This window comes from Callithrix jacchus, chromosome 5 (genome assembly GCF_049354715.1).
Source record: "Callithrix jacchus isolate 240 chromosome 5, calJac240_pri, whole genome shotgun sequence".
Lineage (NCBI taxonomy): Eukaryota > Metazoa > Chordata > Mammalia > Primates > Cebidae > Callithrix > Callithrix jacchus.
In genome coordinates this window covers 72,309,803-72,325,802 of record NC_133506.1, presented here as the reverse complement: position 1 = coordinate 72,325,802, position 16,000 = coordinate 72,309,803, and the positions used below count along the sequence as shown (strand labels likewise).

At 48.3% G+C, this 16,000-nt stretch overlaps 1 pseudogene across 1 annotated transcript in view; it reads left to right on the top strand.

The window, feature by feature from the left end:
• Window positions 1–3,794, top strand: part of LOC100896549 (26S proteasome non-ATPase regulatory subunit 3-like) — a 36,088-nt pseudogene extending 32,294 nt beyond the window's left edge. Inside the window, exons 3-8 of the transcript XR_013535503.1 lie at window positions 820–934; window positions 1,042–1,161; window positions 1,295–1,398; window positions 2,048–2,200; window positions 3,423–3,472; window positions 3,599–3,794. The product of XR_013535503.1 is annotated as a 26S proteasome non-ATPase regulatory subunit 3-like (transcript). The remainder of the gene's footprint in view (window positions 1–819; window positions 935–1,041; window positions 1,162–1,294; window positions 1,399–2,047; window positions 2,201–3,422; window positions 3,473–3,598) is intronic.
• The last annotated feature ends 12,206 nt before the right edge of the window (window positions 3,795–16,000 follow it).

Genomic DNA, 16,000 nt, shown 5'->3' with positions numbered 1-16,000 from the left:
CACTTCGTAAATAACCATTTCCAGGGATTTACCCTCACATCTGGGTTACTCCAAGGGACAGGGCGGCCTCATGGGTGCCTGTGGGGGGTGAAGGGTCCTCCTGGCTGTGGGTGTGATCACACACTCCTGTTGTAACCCCTGCTCCCCCTGACACTTGCTGCCCCTCGATTTAACTGCCTTGTGTTCTGTGCCTCCCATTTGCTGGTAAGACCCTGAGTCGGCAAGCGTCCTTGGTTTCCTCATCTCTAAAACTAGCAATTAACTATGGTCCCTCCACCATAGTTCTTGCATGGTGCTGGATCCACAGCTGGCACCACTCGGAAATACCTCAGTCCTGTGGAGGAAGACAGGCTGGGTTTCCAGCCACCCTTCTATGTCTGTATACTCTGCTCTTCACTGAGGCCAGGCCCCTTTGGGCTCATCTGCCTCTACACAGATAATGAATTCTACCCACTGATCCCCTCCTCTCCTCCAGTAACAGTCCACCTCCCTAGTGAGCATCTGGCTGACACCCGTTCCATTCCCCAGGCCTATGAGGCCTGGTCCCTTGCCATTGCTGAGCCACAGCACCCGCCCATCTGGCCTTAGAGCGCTGTCATTTCAGAGCAGAGTGTGCACGGGGTGGTCAGGTGAAATGCAGCTGAGGGCTCTGCGACCAAAGGCAGAGCTTGGATCCCATGCTCTCCTCCTCTCTCCGAGCCTAAACAGTGCTCCCTTTCCCTGTTTCCCACTGTATCTGGCAGAATTTAGGCCACATTTCATTTTCTTCTTCCGCCCACAGGGCTCCCTGCCCACTGGGTCCCCTGTCACTCTGTCCAGGTGCACAAGCTTCTCATCGTGGTGGAGCTGTTGCTGGGGGAGATCCCCGACCGGCTGCAGTTCCGACAGCCATCCCTCAAGCGTTCACTCATGCCCTATTTCCTTCTGACTCAAGGTAAGGCTGGCTTCCCCACCCCAGAGCCCGCTAGGCCCCCTTCACTGGGGCCTTTTCCGTGCCCATGCCGGTTTGCATCATCCAGTCCACTCCTGTTCTCCCTGCAGCTGTCAGGACAGGAAACCTAGCCAAGTTCCACCAGGTCCTGGATCAGTTTGGGGAGACGTTTCAAGCAGATGGGACCTACACCCTAATTATCCAGCTGCGGCACAACGTGATTAAGACAGGTGTGGATCAGGATCTGAGGGGCTGTCGGAGGAACAGAAGCCAGGCTGGGGCAAACCCAGTGGCTATCTGTGGGCAAGTGAAGGGTCTGTGCCCACCCTGCCCTGCCCACCCCATCTCTCCTTCCTCTCCCAGGTGTGCGCATGATCAGCCTCTCCTATTCCCGAATCTCCTTGGCCGACATCGCCCAGAAGCTGCAGTTGGATAGCCCCGAAGATGCAGAGTTCATTGTTGCCAAGGTGGGGCTGGTTCAGGAACCACAGGGACCAGGTTGTCACTTTCCTGCCAATTTCAGGAGGCAGGAATGGGAGGAGTTTGGCCAAGGAGGGGAATAGGTAAAGCAATGGCATAGTCTTTTCAGGGAGTGCCCGTCATTTGCAGTGAAGCCAAGAAGTTGCCAGAGGGAGAATGGATGTGCGTGTGAGTGTAGGTGTGTGCACATGTTGAGTTTATGATAGTGCCTGCGAGTGTGAGAATATAAGGCAGGCAGAGGAATGGGATGGAACAAGATGTTCTCTGGCTTAGAAGATGGGTGTGCTAGGCCAGGCGCACTGGCTCATGCGTCATCCTAGCACTTTGGGAGGCCAACGTGGGCAGATCACCTGAGGTCAGGAGTTTGACACCAACCCGGCCAACTTCGCAAAAGCCTGTCTCTACTAAAAATACAAAAATGAGCCAGGCATGGTGGCAGGTGCTGTAATCCCAGCTACTCAGGAGGCTGAGGCAGGAGAATTGCCTGAACCCGGGAGGCGGAGGTTGCGGTGAGCCAAGATCATGCCAAGATCATGCACTCTCCTGCCTGAGTGACAGAATGAGACTCTGTCTCAAAAAAAAACAAAAGAAGATGGGTGTGCTGGTGAACTTTCTTTCCTCTTTGGGGGCCTGTAGGCCTTCCGGGATGGTGTCATTGAGGCCAGCATCAATCATGAGAAGGGCTATGTCCAATCCAAGAAGATGATTGACATCTATTCCACCCGAGAGCCCCAGCTGGCCTTCCACCAGCGCATCTCCTTCTGCCTAGATATCCACATGTCTGTCAAGGTGAGGAGCCTGTGGCTGCAGAGTCACACCTGGCAGCAGCACGCCCCTCCCTCCACATTCATGGATTCCTCAGAGAAGACCCAAGTCCCAGCCTGTCGCTATAAAATCACTGAGCTGCAGCACAGGGGTCCCAGAATGCAGAGGGGACTTGGCCACAGTTCCACAGCTAGTTGCCCTCTCCTCTTCTGTTTAAGGGATTTGGTCACCATGGAGGACCAAGCAGGGATTCAGAGGGCAGGGCTCTACATTTGGTTCCAAATTTGAGTCATTTAACTTCTCAGAGCTCTATTTCTCCATCTCTGAAGCTGATAGGGAGGTGTTACCTGTCTTGCTTGCTTCATAGGGTTGGTAAGATTAAACGAAGTCCCTGTATTGAGGCACTTAACAAAGTCTAAATTGTAAAAAAGATGGGACTGGGCTGGGTGGGGAGGGGATGTGGCTCACACCTGTAATCCCAGCACTTTTGGAGGCCGAGGCAGTTAGATCACCTGAGGGCCAGAGTTCGAGACTAGCCTGGCCAACATGGTGAAACCCCATTTCTACTAAAAATACAAAAAATTAGCTGGGCGGTGGCACGCATCTATAATCCCAGCTACTCAGGAGGCTGAAGCAGGAGAATCGCTTAAACCCGGGAGGTGGAGGTTGCAGTGAGCCCAGATCATGCCATTGCACTCCAGCTTAGGCGACAAGAGCAAAACTCTGTCAAAAAAAAAAGAAAAGAAAAGAAAGAAAGGACCGCGCTGGTATCTAGCTCCACGAAAGGGGGAGCCGTCATCCTCAGGCACTGAGTTTGGTGCTGTTACTATTTGGTTGCCATGTTTTCTTCCAGTCTCCTCCCAGGAAACTAGGGATATTGCTCCCTTGCTTAAAATCCAGCTAAGCCCTTCTTCACGTGATATGCAAGGCCCCTTGTGACCTGGTCCCTAACGTCTCGCCCCACTGAGCACAGGCCTGGCCTCTCCCCATTCCCACACCCACTGTGTTCCTCCTTTTCCTCCTCCCTGCCCAGTTGAGAGTGTTGGTCATTTATTCCTCTTTTCAGTATTTCCCACAGTGCACTGTAATTCCTTTGATGCCTGGCCCCCCACTAGACTAACTGGAGAGGGCCCGCTGCTTCCTGCTGGGTGTTGGCTCACAGGGGACGCAGGGAGTGCAGGTTGTACAAATGCCTCCCCTGCTTCCTTCCCTCCCTTACCTCGCTCCTCTCTCTGCTGTGCCCCAGGCCATGAGATTTCCTCCTAAATCAACAACAAGGACTTGGAGTCTGCAGAGGTAAGCTCTCTGCTTTCTGGGTGAGACTGAAAGGTCAAATTTCCACACACAAGGGGAGGTGGGGAAGGGTCTGGAAGGAATGGGAGCTGCTCTGAAGCTTTGGCCTCACCCCGCCTCTCTCCCCAGGAACTGCGTGAGCGAGAACAGCAGGACTTGGAGTTTGCCAAGGAGATGGCAGAAGATGATGACAGCTTCCTTTGAGCTGGGGTCTGGGGAGGGGTCAGGTGAATGGGGACAGGCTCTTTCCCCCTCGGGGGTCCCCTGCCCAGGGCACTGTCCCCATTTTCCCACACACAGCTCATAGGCTGCATTCGTGCAGGGGGTGGGGGTGCTAGGAGCCAGCCACCCCCATCTCCCCCAGGGCCCCTCCCCAGCCGGTGACTGATTGCACAGTGGGCAGGAGGGTGGGCAGGTGACTTCCCTGGGCAGGGTCCTGGCTAGTGGTGTGGGAGAAGGAGGGAAGGATAGCCCTGTGCTCCTCTAGGGAGCAGGGGCCTAGAACTGGGATGTCTTGGCTTGTATGTTTTTTGAAGCTTCTATTATGATTTTTAAACAATAAAAAGGTCTCTAAAGCGTTTTGCGTATCAGTTACTATACTTCACTGCAATATTGGCAGCCTTTGATTTTGGTTTTTTGGCCTTAGAGTACTGGCCCTGGGTGTGTAGTAATCTGAAGGCCCGATGGGTCTGCAGAAGGGGAGGTATCTAGGGGAGGATGGAGGAACCCTGAGCTGGAGTCAGGGGCCTAGGTTTACTCTGTTTCATACCTGTGTGGTTCTCAAATACTGGCAGATCACCACATCTCTCAGGCTCCTTCCCCACATCTGCCATAAGATTAGTCAGTGAACTGGTTCTTAAAAATAGGAATCCAGGCCAGGCTTGGTGGTTCACACCTGTAATCACAACACTTTGGGAGGCTGAGGCAGGCAGATCACAAGGTCAAGAGATAGAGATCATCCTGGCCAACATGGTGAAACCCTGTCTCTACTAAAAATAGAAAAATTAGCTGGGCGTGGTGGTGCATGTCGTAGTCCCAGCTGCTCAGGAGACTGAGGCAGGAGAATCGCTTGAACCCCAGAAGCGGAGGTTGCAATGAGCCGAGATCGAGCCATTGCACTTCAGCCTGGGCAACAGAGTGAGACTCCGTCTATAAATAAATAAATAAATGAATGAATGAATGAATGAATGAATGAATGTTGAGTGTGTTCTCACTGCTCACACACCATCCATTCCCTGTCTCTCTCCCTCTCCTTGAGTCTCTCCATGGCCTGAGACACAAAATAATACTGAAATTAAGCCTATTAATAACCCTCCAATGGCCTCTAAGTTTTGGCCAGGCATGGTGACTCATGCCTGTTATCACAGCACTTTGGGAGGCCAAGGCTAGTGGATTCCTTAAGCTCAGGAGTTCGAGATCAGCCTGGGCAACATAGTGAAACCCCATCTCTACTAAAAATACAAAAATTAGCTCGGCATGGTGGCACACACCTGTAGTCCCAGCTACTTGGGAGCTTGAGGTAGGAGGATCCCTTGAGCCTGGGAGGTGGAGGCAGAGGCTGCAGTGAGCTGAGATCCTGCCACTGCACTCCAACCTGGGTGAGAGTGAGACCCTGTCTCAAAACAGAAAACAGAAAAAGGGAGAAAGGATCACATGTCTCTCACTTTAAATCAAAAGGTCAAAATGACTATGTTTAGTGAGAAAGGTATGTTGAAAGCTGAGAGAGGCCAAAAGCCAGGCCTCCTGCACCAAATGGGTAGCCACATTATGAAGGAGTTCTTGAAGGAAATTAAAAGCACATGCTCCAGGTTGGGTGCAGTGGCTCATGGGAGGCAGAGGCAAGTGGATCACTTGACAGTAAGAGTTCGAGACCAGCCTTGCCAACATGGTGAAATCCCATTTCTATTAAAAATACAAAATATTGGCTAGGCTTGGTGGTACACACGCCTGTAATCCCAGCTACTCTGGAGGCTGAGGCAGGAGAATCACTTGAACAGGGGAGGCGGAGGTTGCAATGAGTCAAGATCACAACACTGCACTCCAGCCTGGGTGACAGAGTGAAATTCCGTCTCAAAAAAATAATAAATAAAAGTGCTGCTTCAGTGGACACACGGATATGAAAACAGAACAGCCTTATTGCTGATAGGGAGAAAGTTTCAGTCTGGAAAGATCAAACCCGCAACAACCTTCCTTTAAGCCAAAGCCGAGTCCGGAGCAAGGCCCTCGCTCTCTTCAGTCCTGTGAAGGTAGAAAGAGGTGAGAAAGTTGCAGAAGAAAAGTTAGAAGCTAACAGAGGTTGGTTTGTGAGGTTGAAAGAAGCCGTCTCCATGCCACAGAAGTGCAAGGTGAAGCAGCAAGTGCTGATGGAGAAGCTGCAGCTGGTTATCCGTCCAGATTCAGCTCAGATCACTGAAGAAGGCGGCTGCATTCAACAACAGACCTTCAGTGTAGAAAATCAGCCTTCTACTGGAAGAAGATGCCATCTAGGACTTTCATAGCTAGCCAGGAGAAGCCAATCCCTGGCTTCAAAGCCTCGAAGGAGAGGCTGACTCTTGTTAGGGCTAGTGGAGCTGGCGACTTTAAGTTGAAGCCAATGCTCATTTACCATTCCGAAAATCCTAGGGCTCTTGCTAATGATGCTAAATCTACTCTGCCTGTGCTCTACAGATGGAACAACAAAGCCTGGATGGCAGCACATCTGTTTCCAGCATGGTTTACTGAACTTTTTTTTTTTGAGACAGAGTCTTGCTCTGTGGCCCAGGCTGGAGGGCAGAGGTGCAATCTCAGCTCACTGCAACCTCTGGCTCCCCCGTTCAAGTGATTTTCCTGACTCAGCCTCCCAAATAGCTGGGATTATAGGCATGTGCCAGGACGCCTGGCTAATTTTTATATTTTTAGTAGAGATGGGGTTTCACTATGTTGGCCAGGCTGGACTCAAACTCCTGACATTAGGTGATCTGCCTGCATCGGCCTCCCAAATTGCTGAGATTATAGGCATGAGGTTTACTGAACATTTTAAACCACTGTTGAGATGGACTGCTCAGGAAAAAAAAAAAGATTTCTTTCAAAATTATTACTGCTCACTGACGATACACCTGATCACCCAAGACCTCTAATGGAGGGTACCAGGGAAATAATGCTGTTTTCATCCCTGCTAACACATCCATTCAGCAGCCCATGGATGAAATAATTTCAACTTTCAAGTCTTATTTAAGAAATACATTTTGTAAGGCTATAGCTGCCGTAGTGATTCCCCTGATGGATCTGGATAAACTGAAAACCTAGAAAGCATTCATCATTCTAGGTGCCATTAAGAATATTCATGATTAGGGCCAGATGTGGTCCCTCAAGCCTGTAATCCTGGCACCTTGGAAGGCTGAGGCAGGTGGATAACCTGAGATCAGGAGTTTGAGACCAAGCTGGCCAACATGGCGAAACTCCATCTCCACTAAAAAAAAAAAAAAAAATTAGTTGGGCGTGGTAGCACACTCCTGTAGTCACACCTACTTAGGAGGCTGAGGCACGAGAATCACTTAAATTGAATCCAGGAGGCAGTGGTTGCAATGAGCCAAGATTGTGCCATTGCACTCCACCCTGAGTGGCAGAGTGAGACTCTGTCTCAGAAAACAAAGAATATTCATGATTAGGCCTGATATGGTGGCTCACACCTATAATCTCAGCACTTTTGGAGGCTGAGGCAAGAAGATCCCTTGAGCCCAGGAGTCCGAGACCAGCCTGGATAACAAAGCGAGACCCTGTCTATACAAAAAAAAATAGGTCAAGCGCAGTGGCTCATGCCTGTAATTCCAGCACTCTGGGAGGATGAGGCGGGTAGATCACTTGAGGTCAGGAGATCAAGACCAGCCTGGCCAACATGGTGAAACCCCATCTCTACTAAAAGTACAAAAATCAGCCAGGCATGGTGGCAAGCGCCTGTAATCCCAGCTACTTGGAAGGCTGAGCCATGAGAATAACTTGAACCCAAGAGGGGGAGATTGCAGTTAACCAAGATGACACCACTGCACTCCAGCCTGGGCAACAGAGTAAAACAGTGTCTCAAAAAAAAAAAAGCTGAGTGTGGTGGTGTGTGCCTGTAGTTCCAGCTACACAGGAGGCTGAGGCAGGAGGATCACTTGAGCCCAAGAGGTTGAGGCTGCAGTGAGCCATATTCATACCACTGCATTCGGCATGGGCAACAGAGGGAGAACCTGTCTCAAAAAGAAAATATAGCTCTCTGGTCCATGCCTCCAAGATGACATGTGATTTGTGGGAGGAAGTCAAAATATTAACATTAATGGGAGTTTGGAAGAAGTTGATTCCAACCTTCATGGACAACTTTGAGGGGCTGGAGATATACTTCAGCGGAGAAAGAAACTGCAGATGCAGAAAGAGAACCAAAGCAAAAGAACCAGAACTAGAAGTGGAGCCTGAGGCCAGGCATGGCGGCTCACACCTCCAATCCCAGCACTTTGGGAGGCCAGGGCAAGAGGGCAACTTGAGCTCGGAAGTTCCAAACCAACCTGGGTAACACAGCAAGACCTCATCTCTACTAAGAAAAAAAAAGTGGAGCCTGAAGATGGGACTTTGGCTGTCATCTCATGATAATATTTGAACAGATGAGGACTTGCTTCTTTTGGATGAGCAAAGAAAGTGGTTTCTTGAAATGGAATCTACTGCAGGTGAAGATGCTGTGAACATCGCTGAAACAGCAATAAGATGTGGGATACACTTAGTTCATAAAGCAGCAGCAGTTTGAGAGGATTGACTCCAGTTTTTGTTGCTTTGTTTGTTGTTTGAGATACAGTCTTGCTGTGTTGCCTAGGCTGGAGTGCAATGTCGAGATCTCAGCTCACTGCAACCTCTGCCTCCTGGGTTCCAGTGACTCTCCTGCCTCAGCCTCTCCAGTAGCTGGGATTACAGGTGCCCACTGCCACATCTGGCTAATTTTTGCATTTTCAGTAGAGACGGGGTTTCACCATGATGGCCAGGTGGTCTTGAACTCCTGACTTCAGGTGATCCACCCACCTTGGCCTCCCAAAGTGCTGGAATTACAGGCGTGAGCCACTGTGCCTGGCCAGGATTAACTCCAATTTTGAAAGAAGTTCTACTGTGGGTAAAACAATGTCAAACAACATCGCATATTACAGAGAAACCTTTCTAGAAATGAAGAGTCGGCCGGGTGTGGTGGCTTCTGCCTGTAATCCCAGCACTTTGGGAAGCCGAGGTGGGTGGATCACCTGAGGTCAGGAGTTCGAGACCAGCCTGGCCAACATGGTGAAACCCCATCTCTACAAAAATACAGAAATTAGCCAAGCATGATGGCAGGTACCTGTAATCCCAGCTACTGGGGAGGCTGAGGTGGGAGAATCACTTGAACCCAGGAGGCAGACGTTGCAGTGAGCCAAGATCACACCATTGCACTCCAGCCTGGGCAACAGGGTGAGACTCCATCTTAAAAAAAAAAAAAAAAAAGGTAAAGAAAGAAAAAAGAAAAGAGTCAATCGATGCAGAAAATTTCATTATTTTCTTATTTGAAGAAATTGTTCTCACCTGAAGGTTTAGGAAAACTAAAAACAAACATAAGGAAAAAAAAGAAATTGCTACAGTCACCCTAACCTTCAGCAACCACCACTCTGATGAGTCAGTGGCCATCAACACGAGGTAAGACCTCCACTAGCAAAAAGACTAGGACTTGCTGAAGGCACAGATGATTGCTAGCATTTTTAGCAAGAAAGTATTTTTAAATTAAAGTATGTACATTTCTTGCTGAGAGTGTCTCTTTGAGGAGGAAAAAAGAAAAAAGAAAGTATGTACATATATAGGATATGTTTTGAAACATAATGCTATTTCACACTTAATAGACTACAGTGTAGCGTAAGCATAACTTTTTTTTGAGACAGGCTCTCACTCTGTCGTCCAGGCTGGAGTACGGTGGCGCCATCACAGCTCACTGTAGCCTTGACCTGCTCGGACTGTAATCCTGTCACCCCAGTCCCCCAAGTAGCTGGGACTATAGGCGAGTGTCACCACGCCCAGATAATTTTTGTATTTTTTTGTGGGAATCTCGCTCTATTGCCCAGGCTGGTCTTGAGCTTCTGGGCTCAGGTGATCTGCCCGCCTCAGCCTCCCAAAATGCTGGGATTACGGGCATGAGCCACCATGCCCAGCCTATATAATGTAAACACAAATTTGTTTGTTTGTGTGTGTGCATGTTTTTTTTGATTTTGTTTTTGTTTTTTTGAGATGGAGTCTCGCTCTTGTTACCCAGGCTGGAGTACGATTGCGCAATCTTGGCTCACCGCAACCTCCGCCTCCTGGGTTCAGGCAATTCTCCTGCCTCAGCCTCCTGAGTAGCTGGGATTACAGGCACGCACCACCATGCCCAGCTAATTTTTTGTATTTTTAGTAGAGACGGGGTTTCACCATGTTGACCAGGATGGTCTCGATCTCTTGACCTCATGATCCACCCGCCTTGGCCTCCCAAAGTGCTGGGATTACAGGTGTGAACCACCGCGCCCGGCTTTTGTTGTTTTTTTTTTTAAAGACAGGATCTTGCTATGTGGCCCAGGCTGGAGTGCAGTGGCTGTTCACGGGCATGATCCCACTACTGATCAGCACGGGAGTTTTGACCTGCTCTGTTTCTGGCCTGGGCCGGTTCACCCCTCCTTAGGCAACCTGGTGGTCCCCTGCTCCTGAGAGGTCACCATATTGATGCCGAACTTAGTGTGGACACCTGATCAGCATAGTGTACTACAGCCCAGAACTCCTGGGCTCAAGCCACTCTCCAGCCTCGGCCTCCTGAGTAACTGGGACTACAGGCACGCGCCACCACATCCAGCAGATTTTTTTGTTGTTTTTGTTTTTTTGTTTTGTTTTTGAGATGGAATCTCCCTCTGTCGCCCAGGCTGGAGTGCAGTGGCACCATTTCGGCTCATTACAAACTCTGCCTCCCAGGTTCAAGCGATTCTCCTGCCTCAGCCCTCAGCCTCCTGAGTAGCTGGGACTACAGGTGTATGCACCACCCAACTAATTTTTGTATTTTTTTTTAGTAGAGATGGGGTTTCACCATGTTGATCAGGATGGTCTTGATCTCTTGACCTTATGATTTGCCCGCCTCATCCTCCCAAAGTGCTGGGATTACAGGTGTGAGCTACCCACTGCGCCTGGCCTGTGTAAACAACTTTTATATGCACTGGGAAACCAGCACCTCTGTGACACCTTTTATTGTGGTGGTCTGGAACTGAACTTGCAGTATCTCCAAGGTCTGCCTGTATTCCTAATTTCCATTAAACAAGGGTTTGAGCCTGGCCCTGCTCTGGCCCCTGATCATACTCCAGCCCTGGTCACAATATTTGGCATCGCCTCCTTCCTTTCACCTTCTGCTACCTCTTAGTATGATGAAATTCCTGAAGTTGACTGCAAAACAGACCTTCTATGCTTCCCAAACCCACCCCTCAGTCTCTGTAGCAGATGCTTTGATCCTAGCACCCAGATTCTTCATTTATTTTTAGAACTCCAATCCTTTCCCCATTTTATCCTTTGATTTTGAAAACCAATCCCAAAACCTTCTCAAAGATCTCTGATTCCCTTTCAGGAAGGATGAGGTGGGAGGACCACGGTTACACACCTCCTCGGAGTCCTTTTAGGATGTGAGGACAGGTTCAGGTGGGTTAAATGAGCCCTGCAATTGAACCCAGGCTGACCTGATACAAAGTTAATGCGTCTTCTCTCAGGCTGTGCTGCCTTCTTCTGGCCTCAGCCTGGGTGATTATTCAGGATTCTCTAGAGGAACATAACGAATAAGATAGTTGTATATACAAAGGGAAGTTTAAGGAGTATTGACTCACATAATAGGCTGTTGGCAAGCTGAGGAGCAAGGAAGCCAGTTCGAGTTCCAAAATCTCAAAAGTAGGGAAGCTGACTGTGCAGCTTTTAGTCTGAGGTCGAAGGTCCAAGAGTCCCGAAGGTGAAGAACTTGGAGACTGACGTTCAAGGGCAGAAAGCATCGAGCCAGAGAAAGATGGAGGCCAGAAGACTCAGCCAGCCTGGTCTTTCTGCCAGCTTTTTATTCTGCCTGTGCTGGCAGCTGATTAGACTGTGCTCACCTGCATTGAGGGCTGCCTCTCCCAGTCCTCCGACTCCATGTTAATCTCCTTTGGCAACACCTGCACAGACACATCCGGAGAAATACTTTGCCTCCTTCAATCAAATCAAGTCGACCCTCAGTATTAACCATTACTCTGGGATTCTGTTATCCAATCTATCTTCATTTGTCTTTGGGTATCCATGTAGCAGTCCTTCTGGCCCTTGACAGACTTCCATGATTTCAAAAGCCAATTTTCTTGTGTGTGTGATCAGGAGACATACACAGGGCAAGCACAGCTGCCTGAGCCCCTTTCCAACTTGTTTAATGTTTGTAGCTGTAATGAGCATTCTTCCTGAGGAGCCTAGCCTCACATGAGGTTATAAATCTTCAATCTTGATTGTAAGGGACTGGAGAGAGTTTATCACTCTCTTCCAGAGAGCTGGGGTCATTTGCCATGATTTCCTGGTTCTATGGGCCATTTTTCTGTCTACTGACAGTCTGGAGGCTTCTTCATCCACTGTCTTGATGAATCCTTTTGATGTGGATTTTCCTAAAGAAACTCAGAGTCACTTTTTTTTTTATGGAGTCTAACACTGTCACCCAGGCTGGAGTGCAGTGGGGCAATCTTAGCTCCCTACAACCGGATTAAAGCGATTCTCCTGCCTCAGCCCCCCAAGGAGCTGGGATTACAGTCACCCACCACCATATCTGGCTAATTTTTGTATTTTTAGTAGAGATGGGATTTTTCCATGTTGGCCAGGCTGGTCTCGAACTCCTGACCTCAAGTGATCCACCAGCCTTGGCCTCTCAAAGTGCTGGGATTACAGGTGTGAGCCATCATGCCCAGCCAAGTGTCACTTTTGTGCTTGCTGAGTTCACTGTATTCTTTTACCTTCCAGTTTGTTTGTTTGAGACAGAATCTCGCTCTGTCACCCAAGGTGAAGTGCAGTGTTGCAATCTCAGCTCACTGCAACCTCCACTGCTAGGATTCAAGTGATTCTCCTGCCTCAGCCACCTCGGTAGCTGGGGTTACAGATGTGCACCACCATGCCTGGCTGATTTTTGTATTTTTAGTAGAGACGGGGGTTTCACCATGTGGGCCGGGCTGGTCTCGAACCCCTGGCCTCAAGTGATCCACTCGCCTCGGCCTCACAAAGTGCTGGGATTACAGACATGAGCCACCACGCCTGGCTACCTTCCAGTTTTTGGTTTTTTTTTAAACTACATAGAAGTACAAAGAACGACAAAACAAGTAAGTACCTGTATACTCTCCACCCACATTTAATCATGTTAACATTTCATTATTCTGTGAAGTTTTGTAATCAGAAAAGAAATTGGACACCATAGCTCATGCCTATAATCTCAGCCCTTTGAGAGGCCAGTGTGGGAGTAGCACTTGAGCCCAGAAGTTTGAGACCAGCCTGGGCAACAAAGTGAGACCCCATCTCTACAAAATAAATAAATAAATAAAACATTATGGCTAAATTGGAAGTCCATCTTGCTCTCCTGGCAAAGGCAGCCACTCTGATAATTCAGCTGGCAGTCTTCCGGTTTATGTTTTCATATTTTTACTACAAAATAGTATTGAGCAGCCAGGTGTGATGGCTCAGGCCTGTAATCCCAGCACCTTGGAAGGCTGAAGCAGGAAGATTGCTTGAGCCTAGGAGTTTGAGACAAGCCAGGGCAATATGGCAAACCCCATCTCTACAAAAAATACAAAACTATCAGGCAGGCATGGTGGTGCACACCTGCAGTCCCAGCTACTTGGGAGGCTGAGGTGGGAAAATCCCTTGAGCCCTGGGGGACAGAGGTTGCAGAGAGCCGAGATTGCACCACTGCACTCCAGCCTGGGTGACAGAGTAAGACCCTGTCTCAAAAAAAAGAATAATATTGAGCTTTTGTTCATTTTATTATTGTATTAGTCTGTTCTCACACTGCTATAAAGACATACCTGAGACAGGGTGGTTTATAAAGAGAAGCTTAATTGGCCCATGGTTCTGCAGGCTGTACAGACTTCTGCTTCTCAGGAAGCCTCAGGAAATTTACAAGCATAAGATGAAGGAGTGGAAAATGAAGCGGAAGTAAGGATGTTTCCACAGCAGAAGCCAGAGAAAAGGCAAAAGGGAAGGTGCTACACTTATCTCTCCCCAGGCCCCACCTCCAACACTCAGAATCACAATTCAACATGAGATATATGAGATTTGGGTGGGCAGACAGAGCCAAACCATATCTATCTATCATCTATCTATCTATCTATCTATCATCTATCTATCTATCTATCTATTATCTATCATCTATCTATCTATCATCTATCTATCTATCATCTATCTATTATCTATCATCTATCTATTATCTATCATCTATCTATCTATCATCTATCTATCTATTATCTATCATCTATCTATCTATCTATCTATCATCTATCATCTATCTATCTATCTATCATCTATCTATCTATCATCTATCTATCATCTATCTATCTATCTATCTATTATCTATCATCTATCTATCTATCTATCATCTATTTATTTAGAGGACAGGATCTCACTCTGTCATCCAGGCTGGACTGCAGTGGGGTGATCACAGCTCACTGCAGCCTCAACCTCCCTGACCCAAGCCATCCTCCCACCTCAACCTCCCAGGTAGCTAGAACTACAGGCTTGCACCACTCTGCCTAATGTTTTGATTTTTCTTGTAGAGACAGGGTCTCCCTATGTTGCCCAGGCTGATCTTAAACTCCAGGGCTCACAAGCAATCCTCCTATCTCAGGCTCCCTACGTGCTGGGAATACAGGCATGAATCACCATGCCTGGCCAGTACTGAGTTTTAAAATTATTGTAAGTGGTATATTATAAGAATGTAATTTGCTCTGCTTTTACTCAGTATTGTTTTTGAGACCTAATCATGTTGATGCCCATGCTGAGCACTGTCCTGAGCACTGAGAATACAACCGAATAGAACAAAGTCCCTTTCCTCATGGAGTCTTCACTCCAGACAGGTTGGGAGGCATACACAGTATGAAGGGACCAGTATCTATCTAGCAATTCCCCTGCTGAGGGCCATTGCAAATGCATTTCCATTGGTTTACTATAATAATGCTCCAAAGAACATATCTGGCCGGGTGCAGTGACTCATGCCTGTAATCCCAACAGTTTAGGAGGCCAAGGCAGGAGGATCACTTGAGGCCAGTAGTTCGAGACCAGCCTGAGCAACATAGGGAGATCCTGTCTCTACAAAAAAACAAAGGCCTGGTGGCTCAGGCCTATAATCCCTGCACTTTGGGAGGCCAAGGAGGGTGGATCACTTGAGGTCAGGAGTTTGAGACCAGCCTGGCCAACATGGTGAAACCCCATCTCTACTAAAAATATAAAAATTAGCTGGGTGTGGTGGCAGGTGCCTGTAATCCCAGCCTCAGGAGGCTGAGGAGGCAGGAGAATCGCTTGAACCCAGGAGGCGAAGGTCGCCGTGAGCTGAGATCGAACCACTGCACTCCAGACTGGGCAACAGGGTGAAACTTCATATTAAAAAATTAGCCAGGTGGCCGGGCATGGTGGCTCACACCTGTAATCCCAGCACTTTGGGAGGCCGAGGCAGGTCGATCACCTGAGGTCAGCAGTTCAAAACCAGCCTGGCTAACATGGTAAAAGCCCGTTTCTACTAAAAGTACAAAAAATTAGCCAGGTATGTGCTAATTTTAAATTAGCATGTACCTGTAGTCTCAGCTACTCGGGAAGCTGAGGCAGGAGAATTGCTTGAACCTGGGAGGTGGAAGTTACAGCGGGCTGAGATCGTGCCACTGCACTCCAGCTTGGGCAACAAGAGTGAAACTCTGTCTCAAAAACAAAACAAAACAAATAGCCCGACGTGGTGCTGCACACCTGTAGTCTCAGCTACTCAGGAGGCTGAGGTGGGAGGATAGCTTGAGCCTGGGAGGTCAAAGCTGCAGTGAGCCAAGATCATGCCACTGCACTCCAGCCTGAACAACAGAGTAAGACCCTGTCTCTAAGAAAATAATAATAATAAAGAAAATATAAAACTCTGTATATGTTTCCTGGTACATACATACTATGTACATAGTTTGCAAACTCAAAGGTCCAGATAGTAAATTTTTTAGGCTTGTGGGCCATACAGTCTCTGTTACAACTACTCAGTCCTGCCTTTCTAGCACAAAAGCAGCTATAAACAATACATACATAAATCTTTTATAGACACCAAAATTTGAATTTCATATGATTTTACATTTTATAAAATTGTCTTTTAAAAAATTTCCTCCCAACCATTTAAAAGTGTAAAAGCTGGCCAGGCACAGTAGCTCACGCCTGTAATACCAGCCCTTTGGGAGGCTGAGGTGGGTGGATCACTTGAGGTCAGTAGTTCAAGACCAGCCTGGCCAAAATGGCAAAACCCCATCTCTACCAAATATACAAAAATTAGCCTGACTCAGT